The 19,688-nt window shown below is 40.5% G+C and overlaps 1 protein-coding gene across 9 annotated transcripts in view; it reads right to left on the bottom strand.

Annotated features, from left to right (window-relative positions):
- The window catches only part of DUSP16 (dual specificity phosphatase 16), a 69,294-nt gene that overhangs the window by 38,907 nt on the left and 10,699 nt on the right, over positions 1-19,688 (bottom strand). For 7 of the 9 annotated variants that reach the window (XM_075051743.1, XM_075051751.1, XM_075051740.1 and 4 more), the window contains one exon: positions 383-460. The gene's annotated coding sequence lies outside the window, so the exon portion shown is untranslated. The remainder of the gene's footprint in view (positions 1-382; positions 461-19,688) is intronic. The other 2 variants (XM_075051746.1, XM_075051745.1) reach the window with 1 other exon arrangement.

The following is a 19,688-nucleotide window of genomic DNA, read 5'->3' as shown; positions in this document are numbered from 1 at the left end:
AGCTCATGGGAAATGTTAGAACATGCTGTTGATATGTTACATCACTCTATTCAACAGCTTAGAGACTTTATCTGGGGACTCTCTTCTCCACCCATACAAGCAAGAAGCTTTTTCCATTTCAAAATACTTTTTTGTTGCAGGTTCACAGCATATAGTTCTGTGACACCCAGAATGAAAGCTTACCTAATCCACTCCGAACAAATACTGTAATACATACCATTTTTAGTTTCCTATTGCCTGGGACACTAGGCAACCAGGAAAAGAGTCAATGGATTTTTAAAAGATGATTCTCCCTGTATGACTTCCGAGTCAAAGCAACTGAAAATTCTGGAGTACTTTTATATGAATTCATGATTGTTTCATGTCAAAAGCAATTACTCACCTACATTTAAGTCAAAATCTAAACAGGCTGAACAGGACAGAGGGTGGTCCACGTACAAAGGCCAGCAGAGGGAAATACCTAAACATAGGGAAAAAAAATATATCCTTATTACAAGACAAAAAAGTCCCCAGAAAACAGATTTCACACTTTCAGTGCAGTCATTTGCTATAAAACTCCCCCAAACACATGAAAACCTAGATGAGAAGAGATTTATAAATGCTACCATTTGTTTACATGGAAAGGGTCTGAAATAGAAAGTTATGTTATACTGATTTTCTAAAAGAAAAGAAAAAACCCCACAGCAAATCTCTCCACTATCTTTAAAAAGAAGAAAGAAAAAGGTTGGAGATACTTAAAAAAAACAACAAACAAACAAAAAACCCAACAGTAGCCTTCCAAGCAATGTGACACGTCTCCCTGCTAGAAAACTGTTCTCTAACTAGCATTCAAAGGTGATGCATTTGCATGAATTCAAGCAAATTCACAAACTCTTGTTCAGTATCTACTAATAGAGGAGATTGCCATAAGTAAGTCCGATTACACATATATTTTGTATGGACAAAGACTAATGAAACAGAACATCTCAGGTAATTAATCCCACCTCCCCACATGCTAAAAAAGCCAACACTTGAAACTGGTAACACTGGCATCACCAATCATTACGTATAGTCATACCCATAAAACTTCTATACAAAGCACCTGATGTTCCTATGTGAACAAATTAAATAATAACCTTTACATGAGGAAGTAAAAATAAACACATTAGTGTCAATTCCAAATGGTTTCCTGGGCAGCTAAAAACAAAATTCAAATCATCACTATCAAGAGATGACAGCTACGCTTAATCACTGTAACATAAACCATGACAATAAATTATTGCCAAGCACTGCCTTATTATGAAATCCAGGAGTGGCTCTGAACCATGTAGTAAACGACACAACAACCATGAAGAGCCACTACGGCAGAGGGCTGAGCTCATTACGATTGTGAAGAGATGCAGAACCCACGTCATCTCGCAAGGAAGGGAGCTACAAGAATTGCCTCTCTGTCTTTAGGCAACCGTTCTAAAAACCTTGCAAACACCAACAGTAGAATATGGGGCTAGAGCCCTTCAGACAGATAATTAAAGAGTTTGCTACCCAGAATACGCTCTGTTCACTGGGACAGACACCTTGACTGTGACCCATGTGTTTGTCCCTGGGAGGTCCCAGGCTAGAGAGCTCCTCGCTTGTCCACCGTTAGCACACAGGAGTATGTACTCCTACGAGAGCAGCAGGGTGGAGAGGTGGACAAGATCTGCTGAAGATTGTGCCAGGTCGGTTTCTCCCCCTGCCTGCTCCGGCTGGCAGGTACCCTTTCCAGCCCCAGGAAGAGGCTCTGCAGATCTCCCTTGCTCCTGTTCCTAGTCCAGCGGCAGAAGGCAATGGAGAACGAAGAGAAAGCTCATCCTACTCATCGTATTTGTTGCTATCCCCTTTTCTAATCTAATCTCTGGAAATTAAAAATAACCTAGTGCTTAACACTGATTAGGCTCTGCCTAGAGACAAGACCCTCTGATCAGAGACCACCTTGTGACAGTCCAAGGAAACAAAGCACTGGGACAAAAAGCATCTCCCTTTTTGTTTCTTAGTGCTTCATATGCAGTTTCTGAAGTCTCTCTGAAAACTGCCAGGTAGTCTTCACATTCACTAGTACCTGCCATCCGTGCCTCTCCAAAGTCCTTACAAATAAACTAGCTGCCACCTCAGGAAACTATATACTACTTTTTCCCCACTTTAATGAAGTAAATCAGGAGTTTAAAGCAGCCCATAAGAGCCCTCATCTCACCACTGGGCAGAATTAATTCTGCTGAAGAGTAGATGAGAAACAAAGCATATACTTAATTTCAACATAGTTTACTGGAAAGAGGTGTCACATTGTTAGAACAGGATCCACTCATGATTGAAGACTGAGCTGCTGCAAGTTCAGCCATAAGCATTAAGTGCATTTGGAAATTCCCTGGCAATGCTGTTAAAGGAACAGACATTTCCTGTAATTTTCGGAAACATTTTATATCTCCCCTCCTCCTTTTTAGCCTTGGTGGTAAGAAGGGGGAGGGAGAGAGAGGATACCATATTACCATTAAGTGAAATATGAATGAGCCACCCAAGTTTAAAGTGGAAACTTCAGCTATTTGTGCTTAGGAGGAAGTTTAAAAAAAAAGTCTTTCATCATTAAGAGGCCAGAATTTTTCTGCTGACTTTAGGAAAATAAATATACATCCTTTCAATTAGGGCAAATTACAAAAGGATATAAACTTGCCTTTTTACTTACTTCTGGCAAATAAGAAGTCCTCCAGGCCTTATTTAAATACCTTTTTCCATTTTCCAGAATTAGAAATGGAAGCCTTTTTTTCTCCTCTCTTGCTCAGGGCCTTCCCTAAACTGCAGCTAAACGAACCCAACCAGTTGGGTCACACGGAGCGTTCCTCCCACAGCTACGGCATTCTGGTGCCAAGCTAGAAGCCAGGAAGAGACTGAACAGCAAAGCGTGACAGCAGCCTTCCAAGGACGTCACTACCTACCTCTCCTTTCCTAAAAGTTTAATCCTGTCCTTTCCTAAAAATCTAATCTTGTATGAAATAGGTGGCATAAAATTTATAAAGTTTGCAATAAGTTATAAAATGATTTTATTTATCTACATAATCTGAGTCTGAAGAGGTCCAACCCAAAGCCACAGTATGTAACATAAGAATTCACAAACCGAATTAAAACCAGAGGACAGCTGCCTATCCTTACAAAACACATCACGAGTGCTATTTGGGTCCTGTACACCGAATGGTGAAGATTTGTCATTTAATTGTGACAACTGGCAAAGTCCACGCTTGCCAGTCTCTACCAGCAACTGTATTTTAGTTTTCAATTCAAAGACACAACGTACAAAACCAGAAAACCTTAAAGGGTTGAACTACTTTATAAATCCTCAAGCTGTTGAAATCCCATCATATCCTTACTCTTTGTAGAACAAGACTGCTTTACAGCAGCCCCTTTCATGATACCAAGGTTTCTATCTACTACACAATCCACACATCCCAAATCGACTGACCGTGTTCTGCAGCTCTGCAGACCAATATGAATGGTGACTTCTGTATTTTACATGATCATCTTTTTGCTGAGAAACAGATTAAAAGGAGGAGTGCCCTGAAGAGAAGTGCTAACTAAATATCAAGCACAGCAGTTGTTATAGTCCATGCTACTTCTTTAAAAGGCTTCCCATGAAAGAAGATAAGATGGGACCCCAGAGTCTTCAAATAAAGGTTAGCCTTTAAGTTTAAGGCCTTTTGCCTAGTGAGCGAGGGGGAGACATTCAAATATGGGTCTGCAAATAAGGAGCCAAAAATTTAGAAAAAAAAAATGCAACTCTGATCTGCTTTGTGGTCACTGTATGATGAAAACAGAAGGTGGATCTGAAGTCTTCATACAAGAACCAGGATGGATTAAAGGCAGAGGATAATGATGGTAATTTTATTAGTGAAATAAATCAGAATAGCTTCTGGGCAAGGCAGGGGTGAATTTCTTGCAACAGACTTGTTAATGACTCTTAAATTAAATTGAATGACTAAAGATCACAGTGAGTCAATCTCCTTTAAGAACAGAGACCTGTAAACTGCTTCTACGGTATGGTACGCTGTGGGTTAAAATGTTCTGGTCTTTCACCCATTTGAGGAAATGACACCAGTTCTCCCGGAAGGCAACATGCACATTCAACCCCTCCACATCAGGGCATGAGAAAGTTTGGAAGGAATTTCTTTTATTTTTTTTTTTTAAACTGTCAACATTAATACTTTGTTTCTTCCTGCTTGTGTCTGAAAATACAGTGCTGCATTGCGCTGCATGCATGTCCTGTCAGCTGTACAGAGAAACATCTAGAAGTTTAAAAAAACCCCCACAACCTACTGTTAATTAAATCCATTGTCAAACTCATTTAAAAAATTCTCTGCATGCTCAAAACAAAAATCAATATTGTGAGCAGTGTGTGCCACATCATGATAAAAGCACACAGAAACATTTTCAGAAGGGATGTTGGGCCCAACAAAACATTGACATTACACATATGTAAGCTCAGCCCTACTCAGTAAAGCAGTTAAGTTTAATTGGGTTTCTCCTTAAATGATGTTTATATGTCAAAGAGACAGAATAGATGGTGGAAAACAGTGAGTCCACAAACACTGTGCAGCCCGAGTATCTCGAGGTGGGGGTAGAGAAGGAAATGTAGAGGTATATGGTATACAGCAACGGCTCCCCATTAATGTGGTGGAATAATTCCAAGTTGTTAGCTGTTCCCAGAAATTAAACAGTTGCAATAATCCTGTTAAGAGGTCTTCCATTCTGGGCTGTGCAGAGTAGGAAGGGGTTCAGGCTATGACATGGAGTGACTGCTGAATTGCTGACGAGGCCCAGAAAATAAATTAACAAACTCCTAGATCCAGACGATTGGGACCCAAATCTCTCACCATGGTGTAAGACTCCTGACAGCTCACACACACTGGGAACAGAGTATATTTTCATACCTAATTTGTACCCACAAAGGTAATTCTGACGGCCTGCTTATTGCAATTGCTTTCATATTTTAATTTGATTGACAAGATGGTACGAACAGGGCCTCAGTTCAGGAACAAAATCAGAAGTCATGGTACCTCACTGAGCTACGCTCCAGGTAACGTGCCCTGGTACGTCCTTCCCAAAGGATCTCAAGTGTTTCTCTGACTTTGAATCATGTTATAGAAGACCTGCAGTAGTGCTAAAGCCACATTTCTAGCGTGGTAACTACACATTTGAAAAGAGAAGCCATACATATCTTTACAACGGAAGGAGAGAGGAGAGGGCGACTTATGCTCCCCAGCTGTGCCTCTTACATCACTATAAATATTACCATTTAAGTAGAGGAAGGAGAGTGACATAACCACAAAATATATTAATCCCCCTTAAGAACAACTGACAAAATATGACCACCATTACATCTAGTTTGCAAGAATTAAAAGGGACTGGGATTTTTTAAATTTTGAAGAGCAAAAGCATGCACTACCAAATCAAAGGAGTAAATTCTGTTACTATCTGATACGCACCTTAGTCAAAGACCAGCATCAATAAGAAATGCTCTGTAGCAACCTCGCTGGGCTTCTAACCGGATTTGGAATAGCAAAGAGAAACAACACATATTCCCTTAAATTACATTTGTATTATCTTGTTTGAAGTGTGCTTACAGGTATGCACAGCTCCATACGAATCTATAAACAAGATTTTATATTTCTCCAGACGTTGTAGAGGTGCTCTGTTTTACATAGTCCTCTAAAAAGCAACCAGAAAGGCATTGATTGTTGTCAAAGTAATCCCAAGCTAGGAGAGTTCAATATACTTTTGCAATAACTGAAGTAATATATCAACAGAATGGATCAATTTCAGTGCACACGGAGCCAACTAAAATACTTGGAAAGAAGTGTATCACCTGCAGACTGCAAGACCCTGGTATTTCTCAAGGTATTCAGCAATGGAAGAAGCACCAGTTATATTTACAATCATGGATACATCAATAAATAATACTGATTAGTTTTATAATAACTTACTGATTATACATAAATTCCTGTTGATACCACTGGCAAGTGTTCTGATCATTTTCAGACAGACTTCCAGTCTGCATGTGAGCAGCCCATAGGAATGAGTTAGGTTTTGGTACGCAATCCTGAGGTTTTTACCTCCAGGAAACTGATCCTGAAGGATAAAGGTATATGATGGGTGGTCCTTAATCACTTCCTTTATGTGAAGATTGAGGTCAGAGTGGAAAAAGAGCCAAGGAAGGAAGTCTGCAGCACCCCTCAAACACACACACACACCTTCCTGAACAACTCCTTCGACAGTTTAGAGGGTTAACTCGTAGTTTAAATTAAGTAGTCAGAGGTTGGGATAGAAATAAACAGCTTGCACAAGCAACACACTGTGCTATTAAGTTTTTAGAAGTGACTTAAAAATTAGGTCAGTCTAATTTGTGGCTGATACTTTGTTCTTTCACTACTATGAACTCACAATGATGTCAGTCTCATGTTCAAACATGCCACATTTAGCAGCGTACAGGCTTCCTGAGAGACTCTCTCAGCCTTCCTTTGTGCAAAAGGCTTCTGCCAGATTCTTAGCTCATACTTCACTGACTCAGGCATGCCACTCCAGTTTCAAGGGAGTTACACTGGCTTCCCGTCAAATACTGCACAGTTTGGGTTTTTTTTTTCCTTTTTTTTTTTTTTTTTTTTTTAACTTTACTGACTAAAAGTTTAAGAACATGTGGCCATATTCAGGTTACCATTTTAGGCCTCACCTTCATTAGACAACATCCAGAAGAGACCTACCCATTAAAAGGTGTGGGAAACAGGTGTTTTTAATTAATTCAACCCACCTTTCAATACTTAAAGAGGGCTTATAAGAAAGACGGAGAGAGACTTTTTGCCAGGGCCCGTAGTGACAGGACAAGGGGCAACCGTTTTAAACTGAAAGAGGGTAGGTGTAGATTGGACAGAAGGAAGACATTTTTTACCATGGGGGTGGCAAGACACTGGAACAGGTTGCCCAGAGAAGCTGTGGATGCCCCATCCCTGGAAGTGTTCAAGGCCAGGCTGGATGGGGCTTTGAGCAACCTGGTCTAGTGGAAGGTGTCCCTGCCCATGGCAGGACTAGATGATCTTTGAAGGTAACTTCCAATCCAAACCATTCTATGGTATTTTCCCATCCTTACCTGATCTAAAGAAATCCTAGATTTCCCTGTATTCTACACAAATTCAGCTAACTCTCAAAGATGCAAAGCATCCCACTGAATTGGGACTTCATACAGAAATGCTTCTTATGCAGCCATCCCAAAAAACCAAAGCACACTCACATACAGAAGCTAATCGGCCTGCATAACTTTTGATGTTCAAGGAAGACATCTTTTCATTATTATTTCTGACACAAAACTTGCTGCAGGGTTTTTAAGCATGTTAGCAAAGACGACAGCTTGAAAAGCACAAGGATAGTGTAAGTTTGTGTAGCCGTAAAACTTCAAATGAGCCTTCAACCCAGCAGTAAACTTGTGCAAGCATCTTTAACTAGACCCAAGCGAAGCAGCTCTCTGAACCACCACTGCTGCTTGTTTTGCCTGAATGGCAAAATAAAACTGAAAAAGATAAAGGAGAGATTTTAAAAGCAGTTATTAGTCCCTTCCACTTCTCACCTGTCAGCAGGAGACCCACTCCGAGGTGCCACCTTACCTCTTCCCCACTGTTTTTCCCCTCATCCCCTCAGACAGGCCCAATTAGTCTTTTCTGCTCTCTTAACGTAAAGGCACAAAAAAAATCTCAGATGGGAGTAAAGGAAAGCCATCTAAAAATACAACGATAGGTAAAAAAACAGGTCACTGTTTGAAAATGGCAATCTGTAAGCTCCTTCTTAGCGATCCTAATTCTCACCAGTTAACTCATGTTTGTGCCTGTCACTAAATATTTATACTTCACATTGTGTGCATCTCAACCACAATCAAGTCCCACTGCAGCAGCCACCACTGAAACTTTACCTCACAAACACTCAGCTGGAGCAGAAGGAAAAAAGGAAACAAGGGTGACCATTTGTAGGTTGCTAAAGCATTTCTCTTGAGGCTACACTATAAGACATATAATACTAGCCCAGACTCTCCCACTCTCTTGTTCATGATGCCGTTTTTCCCAACCAGTATAGATATTTTTATTTATTTTTTGTTTGTTTTAAACTATCATGTCAGTATGTTCAAACCTGTATTACACATCCATGGAACAATGTTATTGCATGAATCCTTAACACGGCTAGAAAAGCATCCCACTCTGTCTCAGGAAAAGACGCGTTATCTCACAGTCATTTCCAGCACCAAATTAAATTCCAGCTACTCTAATAAAGAAAACACACAGACATGGTTCACAAGAACTGCATATCCAACAGATCCCCACTATTACTGCTGTATCTGCAACTGCCCAAGGATACAGGAAAGGCAAGTCTTGCAGGGAGAGGTGACATTTTTTGTGAGGCCAGTTAACATGGAGCAATAAGAAGAGGGAGGGCACGAACTCCAGAATGCACAAGCCCTTCCTCGCACACACAGACACGAAACAGAACCAAACCGTGACACAGAAACAAAAGCCAAGGCTTCCAAAACATCTCCACATCCAGCCTGTCCCTCTTCCCAAACAGGAAAAGAAGAAGTCCAAAGCACATCCCGAAGTATGTCATAAATTACCCAATGAATCATTATTCCTCATGGAAACTGTCTGGCTGAAGCCACACCGCTGAAAATATGCAATAAAAGACAGAAAGAAACCTAACAGATACCCTCAAAGAAAGAACGTTCCCTCCTCCCCAAATTCTTGGGAGTTAATACCAAAACAAGAAAATCCTGGAGTCATCATAGAGTTACGAGATTTGTGGTACATTTTTCCCATAAACAAACTTTTCTCTGGATTATTAAGTTGTTTATTATTATTAACTCAAACTTGACCTAGATTTAGCCTTATATTCACTGCTTTTGTTTCAACTGGGATTTGTGTTCATGAAACCTTGCCTCTTCCCCAAAATAATCAGTTTAAACGGCAGGGGGGGAGGAATCCCTCTCCTTACAAACCTTTCTTATAACCTGTCTGAAAAAAAATTTTGTATTTTCTGGGAAAAAAACCCACCAAAAAACAAAACAAACAAACAAACAAAAAAAAAACCAAAACCAAGAAAAACCCAAACAAAACAAAACAAAGCACACAAAAAAAACCATATAAAAATTATAGTTTATTTAAAAGTATTTTTCAGGTTACTGAAAAACTTTGACCATTTCTAGCTACAACTAAGAATGTACTGCATTACTCAAAATTATAGAACTAGAAGTTTTATTCTACAATGCTACAAGGAGGCAATAACTTAGCTCTTTTAAAGTAAAATAAATTTTCCTTCAGTTCCAAGCTGACTTAAAGGTATCAGTGACAGAGATAGCAGATGAGATTAGATGCATTTGCCTTCATAAAGTCATGACAGCCATAGATGTAGTTGATGCGTTTGTTACCTGGGAGTTTTTTTTTTTAATTTTATTTGGATTGCAAAGAAATGTTAGCTAGCTAGTTTGCCACCTAGAGTGGTGTTTGCAGTTTGGTTCTCCACAGGAACTCTGAGCGGCATGGAAAGACTAACCCTGGTGGTCTGAACAACAGAGTATGAGGAGTCATGGCAAAAACACACCTGAGAGAAGCCAATTTCTACCACCAAATGCCAAAAGCATTTCAGATGTGCAGACTTAGGCGAGAAATCTTCCAGAAAAGACTTCACCCCTGACTGCAACTGCCCTCTCTGATAGGATTATAGCACAGGTCAAAATGTGCAGGAAAAGAGCTGAACGCAACCACAGAAGCAGAGGTCACCAGGAAAGAGGGGAAGGAGCAGCACTCCTCCCAACCCCTTCAGGCTTCTTCCTCTGCAGCCACACCACCAGGCTCAAGCTAGAGCAGTAAATGCCTAGGGTACACGCGTCCAAAAATCAAATAATCCATAACCTGGGAGCTGGGCAAACTCCAGCACAAACCCAAATAATTTTTTAGAACATCTAAATTTTAATTTAGCTTAGACTGCTTTGGAACAGGCAAAATAAAAAAACCCCTATTACTTAGATCTAGAAGAAGAAAATGTATCTAGTCTACCTGTAGCTACAATGCCCATCCAGGACTAAAACATTCTTCCTAATCTTGTTCTCACCATCAGCTTAAAGCATAGTTTTGCCAAGGTTCAGCTTTCTGGCACTCTATTGAAAGCATAACCACATAAGATCTTCTTGAGAACCAGCTTTACGTTTGGCAGGGAGACCACCTGGCATCAAAGGTATGCCTATTGGTATGCCTACGGCCATATGCCTGAATTTTAGTCAAAAAAGCAAGAAGCTGCAGGGGTATTTTTGGTTTTTTTAAATGTGTTTGGCAGCTAAATTCTCCTGATATTCCATGCATGCTTCAGTGCAGGGACAGACAGCATGCAGAGATGCTTAAATCTAAGACTCACAAGCTAGCTCTGAACCAAACCACCAACTTGGTGCTCAAACTAGCCTTGATGGAAAGGAGGGTTATTTGTGCAGGCTCACCCCATGGTGTGGCTACAGAGGTTTCGATACCCAGGCTAAATACTTTCTCCATGGCACTCCACAGCGTAGGGCAGATGGACTAGGCTGAGCATATCAAGCTGCACTGTCCCCCTCGCTGCCATATCCAGAACACCATTACAGTACCAAACACCAGAGAAAGCAGACGATCTCTTAAGCTTGCGTTATTACTTTTGCTCAGACACACAGACAGCATAAGGAATGGAAAATAATCTTACCGCCAGCACACAGAAGTTCCTGCAGACAGCAGGGGTGGTCTCTATACAGAATTGAGTGAGAAGTGTGCTGGAATAATTGAAGGAGAGGAAAAATACACTAGTGCCCCAAAAAGACGAACCCGGCCACCGGATATTAATCCACAAAATCTACAGTTGTCCCCAGGAGTTGATATACCTTTGGTTTTAAACAAAGCATTCACTGCTTGGATGGGAATGGGGGACTTGCCTGGTACAGATGGTGCCTGCTGCCTGGGTCTAAAGATCCAAAGCCCCATGATACAGTTCAAAGTGCACCATTGCCCCTTATGCTAGACTGCCATAGTTTTTTGGTGTGTTTAAGGTAAAACTCAAGTTAATAACTCCTTTCAGCACAAGTCTGTAGAGTCAAGTATGAGAAAGCACCACCGTGATGATTGCTCACACAGTCTCAGCACAGCGTCCTTGTTCTTATGCAGCACGATAGGGAGGTTCCTTATATAAGCACCTTCCTCGGGGCGGTACTCGCTCAATCAAGGAGTAATTATTTAACCACAATCCCATCTGCTTTGCATTCCCGTTAAAGAAAATCTTATGCAAAAAGGTAAGAGCTTGGCTACGAGTCCTTGGCCCAAATACCCTCTTACCAGTGCTGTGCTGCTTGCCAGGTCATAGCTGTTTGTACTTCAGAAGTTTGCAGCAGACAGACCATGCCAAATCCAAAGAACTGTCATTAAAAGAAAAACTTTAAGCTTAACAGTAGGAAGTGCTCTCCATGCTTCCCTAATCTTGTCCAACTATACTGTACAGACAGTTACAATTAATAAAAGTATTCTTAGGAAGCTTAATGGCAACTTGGGAGCCATGGTTTCTCTGCTTCAGGTAGACTGGAATGAGGAAAACAGCAGGGAAGAAAATTTCTTTTGCTGTACTTTAAGACTGTCACGAATGCAAAAAAGGACTCCCAAGGGAAACTGCTCCACTACAGACAACAATTTAAGAGGTGCAGATCTACCCAGGAACATCAGCTTCTCTTTCTGCCTACCCATGGAAAATACCTTTACTAACAGCACCTGAGCTTGTAAGCACAGAAAAGCATGATCCTGTTCTGCATTAGCTACTTAAAGGCATTTGAGGTGTTTCTTCCAAAAGGAGTGAACAAAGTTCACCAGCTCCAAGACGAACATCTGAAAAAACATTCACGCCGTCACCACTCAACAAAGATAGAGATGTGCAATAAAATGGCCCACTCCTTCACTGCATTTTGCACCTACTACTGTATATATAAACTCCCATGACAAAGCAGTAACTCCCAGACAGGCTGCTGAATAGTCTAGGTAAGGATCTTTTAGCACATGTCTATTTTGACAAAACCATAATTATATCCAAAATCCTTTTGGTGAGCAAGTGACATCAAGGAAATTATTTACTGACTTAGAATTCGTGTTTCTTTTTAGGGATAAATGATCACAGAGGACCAGACCAACTAAGAATCTAAATATGGGTACCTTCTTTTAGTATTTTTAAGGCATGCTCAAATCCTCCTGAGGCCTTTCACAGACTATCTATCCATCCATCCAGGTTAAAGGCAATTCCCATTGTACTCCACCCAACCCTTGTTCTTTTCAGGTGTTTAAATGCATTCAGGTTTATCCACGAGAAAGCTTTTCTGAAGAGCAAGCTCCATGTCTGAACCCAGCAATTAGATTACCAATAGTTTCAGACACAGACAAACTTGCAAAAATCTGTCTCTAGACTACTGATGCCCCAAGCAGGAATGGTGTGTTGCATCCATCACAGCAGAAGCATTCAGAACTTTACAAAAAAAGCAGCCAATGTGCAAAGAGCCTGGAGGTAACAGTGCCATCAGGTTTACTGAGATAGGTATCTTCCGATTGTCTCACAACGATTAAGAAAACCTTAAAGTTAAATAATTACAAAGGAGAAGAGGAACTCTGGGCCACATTTTATGCTTCACAGGTTTCAACTAAACCATAAAGAACAAGAGATTAAGCCTCCTGGAAGGTCTGGTAATTTTGTTACCGTATTTATATTATTATCATGATCAATTGTGTTTTGATTTTAATTTTTTAATCCAGAGGAGAGTTACTTAATCCATTATAAAACTATAAACATAGCTAAATTGTTTGAGGTTAACAGCCATGCTAAGAGATAAATGAATTTGTGGTATCCTATACAAACAGTTCAGTGAAAACCCAGCATTACATATTAGCACCTGATAGGCCTTTTAAAGACAACGTCAGATCTGAAAATTCAATCAGAAAACTTGCCAGTTTGTTGTAGCTTTGAGTTTCCTAAAAAAAGCAGCCTGAAAGTTCTGAAAGCAAATCTCAATTTAACACACACATGTGCAACTCCTTCACTAAGTCCACAGAGAACACAGTAACAACAGCAGTCAAAGGGATGTGTCCTGCTGGAGCAGAAACAAGTTTACATGAACTATGTTTTGGGGACTGCCAGGAACCACCACATGTAAGCCCATCACTTTGACATCTCATCTCATCTTAGGTTGCTGTCTCAAAATTTAGCTCTGTTAAAACCTCCACAGCAAACCTAATCATACATTAAGGAAACAAGCACTGCTTGTAACAGTCTCGAGAAAAAGTAGAAAGACAGGAATTAACACCAGGAGTTACAGAAGAAAGGTGGTTTTGTTTGTTAAAGATTTACTTCGAAGATGTCATCTTATGCATGCCAACTGCTGGCAGTCATCAGCAAAAATAAAGTCTTGCTGTTAACAGAAGTAACTGAAAAGATAGGCAACTTAAGACGTTACTACATTTTCTTCTGGATTTTAACCACCACACATTGCAATAAAAACCATGACAGAAAGAAAACATGATTAACTGATGACCAATCTAGAAAAACACATCACTAGCTAATGGCTTCACCTACAAATCAAGTCAATGCACGTTTAAATAATTTCTAGTACCCTCCTGAAGGAGCTCAAAAATCTGCTACAACCGAGAGGCTCCCCTTTTTGCATTCCCCTTTCCCATCAACTTACTTCATCTCATGATAGATTTCTCCCTAGACTTCTACATCAAAGCTAGAGTTGTATCCTGTCCGTTTTTCCACTTGGTATTATGACAATTTAAAACAACAAAGATGGGTGAAAAATGCTCACCTAGGCACACCATCTCTTTTTGCTAGTAGCACAGTAGCATTTCCTTTGGCCTTGACTATGCTGCTCACACCTATGCAGAACACTGAAGCAAATGTAATTTTCCAGTCCTGTTTCTTTGACCAGATGCATCTTTATTTTCTTCTTAAGCCATACGAGATAACACGAGACCCTCACCTGTCTCGCACTCCTTCCAAACACTGCCTCAAAACCACTACTTCGCCACAATGTCTACAAAGACTTTGGCATCAGTACTAAGACTATTGTGTTGACCAGAATTGCCTAGGTGAACACCACTCCTCTCTGCCTCTGGGACCACCAAACACAGCAGAGTTCACAGTCTCTGATTAGCATCCTGGGTTCTGTAATAAATATCTGTATTACTGCATGTAAGGGATACTCTAAAAAAAGTGTATATTAAGTAAAAATAAGCTGTGACTTTGGTTTTAGATGCCAAAGCAAACAAGATTAGTACTCCATAAAGAAAATAACTGAGTTATTTACCACTTTGGAGTTCTACCAAGTATTTGATACAACTAAGCTAAAGCCGAGGATTTTAGTCTATTTTCACTACAAGTTGTTCTTGAGTAATTGGGTCTCAAGACAGCACTGGTTTTTGCAGAAAAAAGATGCAATCTCCAACACCTTTTCTCTACTTCTGGAGTAACACTTCTTAATCACTCCATTTCACAACAGAGACCTTAACAAAAAAAAATGAAGAAACAAGTATTTCGTTATCAAGTCCTCTGTGCTTAGTGTTTCATAACAATTTTATGTATGCAGAGATGCCATGTCATTCTGGACTGAGTGTATTTCAAAATGGAAAACTATCAGCAAGGAATTTAGAGAATCATGCTCTCCAAATGAAGGGAAGACAGCTGATACAGAAGCAGAGAACACACTCTACGATCGGTCCAGCCTTCCTTACTCTTTCAGTTGGTAAAACGGCACTGGCATTACATTTGAAGTCAACTGAAGCACTCTGTATATGAGGAACCATACGTTGCCATGAAGACTGATGAGGAAGAGTCTTTTCCTAGAGGAAAATAAAAACAAACCAACCCCCAAAAGAGGCTGTATGTGGCTGTCGGGTGGAGGGGAGGAACAACAGGAAGGAGGAAGAAATCACTACGAATCTGGCATCTTTAATTCAGGAAAACATCAGAGCTCTTGCAATTCCCACAAACTAAACAAGACATCACACAGTTACTGTGGAAAAGGGGGAAGAGTCAAGCCAGTTCTGTTTAGAGAAGGAAGTAAGGGGAATACCATGCCAAATGCAAAAGGAATTTAATTTGATGAAGGAGAATCTACATTTCAGTTTAGCCTCTGAATCACAGCAGGACACGCCAAGGGACGTTTTTCGTTCCATGTTTATTCTTTACCTGGAAATAAGAAACTAAGCTTTTCCGCTGCTCCTCACTAGAGTGATCTTAGTACTATGTCAGAAAGCCAGTTTACTGTTTGCATTAGCTCACCACTAAATGACAGTGGCTGTAACACAACTGAGTTCACCACACTCATGGAAGGAATCCTACCAAAACCAGTACCATGCCGTTACATTTCAGAAATGGTGATTAAGATACCGCCAGTCCAAAAGATCCTCAATTCAAGAAGGGAGAGGAAATTAAAAGCTGCATGTTTAGCTCCCAGCTGAGTCTGAAAGTTGCAGAAGGTATACATACCACTTCACAAGGAAAGGGAACAGGAAGCCAGGGAAGAAAAGAGTCATTATGTTCAAATGGTAATATTTTCGTGAGGTTACACAGGCCAAATGAGCATATCCTAGAAAAATGTGAATCCAAGCCTGGGTAAAAAACAGAAAGCAGAGTAAGTGACAGCAGATGGGGGGTTGGGGGGGAAGCTTTAGAAAAGCAAAGACTATCAGACTGGAAAAAGTATCAAAACAATAGGAAAAATCATAAGACCTGGTGCACAAAAATGGAAGGGTGCAATTAAATTTGATACTACCAACTAGATAATAATAGCTAAGAAAGCACAAATAGGCTTTGCAAGGGCCTCTCCCACAGGGGATGCTGGCAAAAGATAAGTTTGAGATGGACTAAGATGATCTACTGTCAGGTCTGACACATCAAAAGAAGAGAAGAAAAAAAAATTGGTTAACTAATAGTAAGCTACCATCTCCTCAAGATTTATGAGGGAATTAAAGAACGTAAGGGCTGAGCAGAAAACAGAAATATGTAATACTCATTAAAGCAAGCTATTCCAGCACAGGTACAAAGTGTTTGTAAAACATGCTATAGGTGACAGAAAAAAAGAAAAAGAAGGAAAAAAAAAATTAGTGAACTTCAGTACTAGAAAAACTTATTTAAAACTAGCCACACAGAACCTCTGGCAGACCTGATGATAGGCATAAAGGAGCATAAGGCAAGAAATGAGAGAGGACACAAACCCACCCTTTTCCATCTGACCCAAACCCACCATTAAATTTGCCCATGTGTCTTTGAGCATGTCAACTCAATTGTTTAAAGGAACTTTATCTAGACTTACTAGAAAGTCAATTTTGGAGTCTATAACAAAAAGTTCTGAAGAATCTAAATTTTAAGATAAACATAATATTTATTTATAGCCATATGCACACAGCCATTCCCCACCACTGAGGAGATGGAAAAAAACCTCAGAGGAGTAGTAAAGGGAAAAAAAAAAAAAGACAAATTGATGTCTGTTGATAGAAACAATATTGGATGAAATTATTGGACATTAACCACTTTTTCAGTTAATTCTTTAGCTTTGCAGCTGGCTGAATGGCAAAGCTGCGTCAACAGGCAGGCTACTTCAGTTGACTTGTTTGCACAAACGCACATGCAAATTTGATGCAAGTCAGCAAAACTCAGTCTGCGTGGTCTGGGAAAAAAAAAGCCTCTTCCCTGAATGACAAAAGCCCTCAGCTGACAAAATGCCACCAGTAACGAGACTAGTGCCGACATGCTGTAGGGACAGCAGTTTCATCAGTAGGATGCTCTGGATTCCCATCTGCCCTATACCTGATCTTCCGCAACACCATCTCTTCCAGCGTGGATGCCATTGCGTTACAGCAATGCGAGCAGCCATACAGTGACAGGAGCTCTGCAGAGCTCCCGTTGAACCAGCAGAACCCTTTTACTCTAGGCAGTACCCCAAGATTACTATCCTGGTATCAGCATACAACTCCTCAAAGTAAATGTAAAGAACACCCAAAAAACCCAAATGATTTTGAGATTGAAAGTATACAAAAAATACAGTGTTATGATTAAAAAGAAGTCAGAAACACCCCCCGAAGGGGAGTACTATATTGAGTTGTAGGTTTAATCAACACCTCCCCCAGAGCAGCAGGCAGAGATGACACAAGCAATTAACAAGTGAGGAAAATGAGAGTTCCATATGACAACTCTGAAGATACTAGTACCATTTAAATTAATATGAGGAGAAAAGGAAAAAAAGAAAAATCAGACAGGGTAAAAAATAAATAGACATTACTAGCCATCCATTCTCAAAGCAGAAAAGAGATTTTTCATTTTACCAAATAAGTATGATATCAAAGAAATGCTTTCAAGTTTTCAGTAGAAAGGGATGAGGTTTTCATTTCAATTTCCTTTGAAAGACCAAGTAACGATCAGAAATCACAAGCATATTCAAACAGATACACCATAAGCTACCGAATGAACAAAATCTGCCTACTTCAGAGAGCTATAACCACTAAAACTACATACCAAGTGTTCCATGAAGACCATGTATCCAGATCTTCTCAATTCATCACACCTAGACATAGCTTAAGAAGGCTTATCTGTAAAGCTGTTCTGCTTTGCTAGCTATTTAATTGCTTTTCTTATCACATAAAACATCAAGAAATCACTTTGAATGAAAGCTTTACAAGATATAAGCTGATCTGGACAGAGTATGCGTGCATATATACATATGTGCGTGTTCATGTATGTATAGATACACAGTTTGTATGTGGATGTATGTATATGAAAACACACACACACACACACACATATATATATATATATATGCTGCCACAGTTTTAAAGAAAAAGCATCCTGACAGAACTCAAGTTCTAAACTTGTCAGGTGGCAGACAGGCAAGAGTTTCCAATGGAGTACAAAGCTCTTGGGGCTCCAGGAACTCAAGCCAAGCCAACCCAACTTGAATGCACAGCTGCAAACAAACAGCAACCAGTTTTTTAGCTTGAATCAATGGTTTCAGCCTTAGTTTCCAGTGGGTGAATCCACGTAATGAATATATTTCTTGCTGCCTCTGCAGAAGACAAGCTTGGAAAGGAATTCCTCCAAGTTTTAACAATTCCTTTCAAATTGCCATGGGCTGCAACGGGCGTACCTGCGCTGCAGGACAGCGTAACTTCAACTCAAGACTCGGCTCGTGGGCCAAGCGCACAGGAAACCCCCAAAGACGAAAGACATGTCTCTGGAACAAGAAGAAATTCTCTTGCTGGAGCACACCTGGCTACTAAACCACGAAGCCCGTTCCTACCCCCTCAACAGGCAGACATGTCAACAGGAGGCAGAGCCCATCATACCTTTGACTGCTCCCCGAACTGCTGTTCCAGAGCCGCACGCACCCAACCGACGGGGCAGACTGAGGGGGTACGCTCTGCGACAGCTTAAAACAAGCTAAGTCAGGGCTACCAGAGAGCAACCACGTCCCTTACGCCAGCTCACATGTCAATTCAGTGAGCTGACTCAAAGAGCTAAATCAGTCACAAACTAACTGTACAAACAAGTAGAATAAGCAAACACATAAATAAACCACATCCAAACAATTTTCGGTCATCTCTGGTTCCCGGCTCTGGCTCACTGTGGGATCCTGAGAGCGATTACGATAGCGAGTTTGCGACGACGGTGGCTGGGAAGACAAGAAAAGAATCACAGTAACTGTAAGCATTTGGTGTTACCTGCCATAGAAATACACACTACGTTGCACTAACTTGAGAGCGCTCCACCAGTCTCAGTGGATCCACACTAACACTCTATTTCACTTTTACTGCTACTGAACCTCTTTCTTTCAGACAACAAGGGTAATAGCAAGTTGGACAGTAGGCAGAAGAAAGGAGAGGATAGTCTACAGAGTGTTTTACTTCTAAGGTTTGTCTGTGTGTCAAAAAGGCAGGCAATTTAAGGCCTGGCATGGAGCGAACGACCACCTAGAGCCTATGGAGCAAACAGTATGATGGATTTCTGGTCTGCTTCAAACAAAACACAAACAGTTTAACTCAAAGAGCAGAATAGGCTACTTGTGAATTCATTCTCTGACTTGGCCTCAAGTGAAGTCTGAACAGTCATAAAAACTACTCTAAGCAGCAGACTCAGGGCAGCAGCTAGAGGCAGAGGGACTGTGTCAAGCAGCTGGACTCAGTAACCTTTTCTACTAGCACAGCTGGAAAAAGACACTTTGTCAATAGCCTTTAGACTACTGTTCTTCTACTTTGTGTATTTAGGTTAAAGCTCCTTGTGGCACTGACTAGTTGTCCTTACAAAGCACTCACCCCAACAGCAGTGTATAACATAACCCAAAAATGTTAGAAGACAAACAGCAGGGGCCTGAGGAAGCTGGACATATTCTAGAAGCAAACACAAAATTTGCCAATTTTTTTTTTTTTTTAACGATAAAAGCTTCTCTTCCATCTAGAATAACTACATACATATCTGATTTTTAAAAAGCCAACAATAAATTACGAACAGCATGAAGAAAAAGAGCACCTCGCAACAGATGCCTTCAGACAGAACATTTTCCCCACTCCTTCCCATCCTCTCAGTTACACTGAAAGACACATCTTTCCCGAGTGGACTTGGGA

Source organism: Buteo buteo, chromosome 19, assembly GCF_964188355.1.
Source record: "Buteo buteo chromosome 19, bButBut1.hap1.1, whole genome shotgun sequence".
Classification (NCBI taxonomy): Eukaryota; Metazoa; Chordata; class Aves; order Accipitriformes; family Accipitridae; genus Buteo; species Buteo buteo.
Note: the sequence above shows the minus strand (reverse complement) of the source record. Positions and strands in the feature narration are given on the sequence as shown.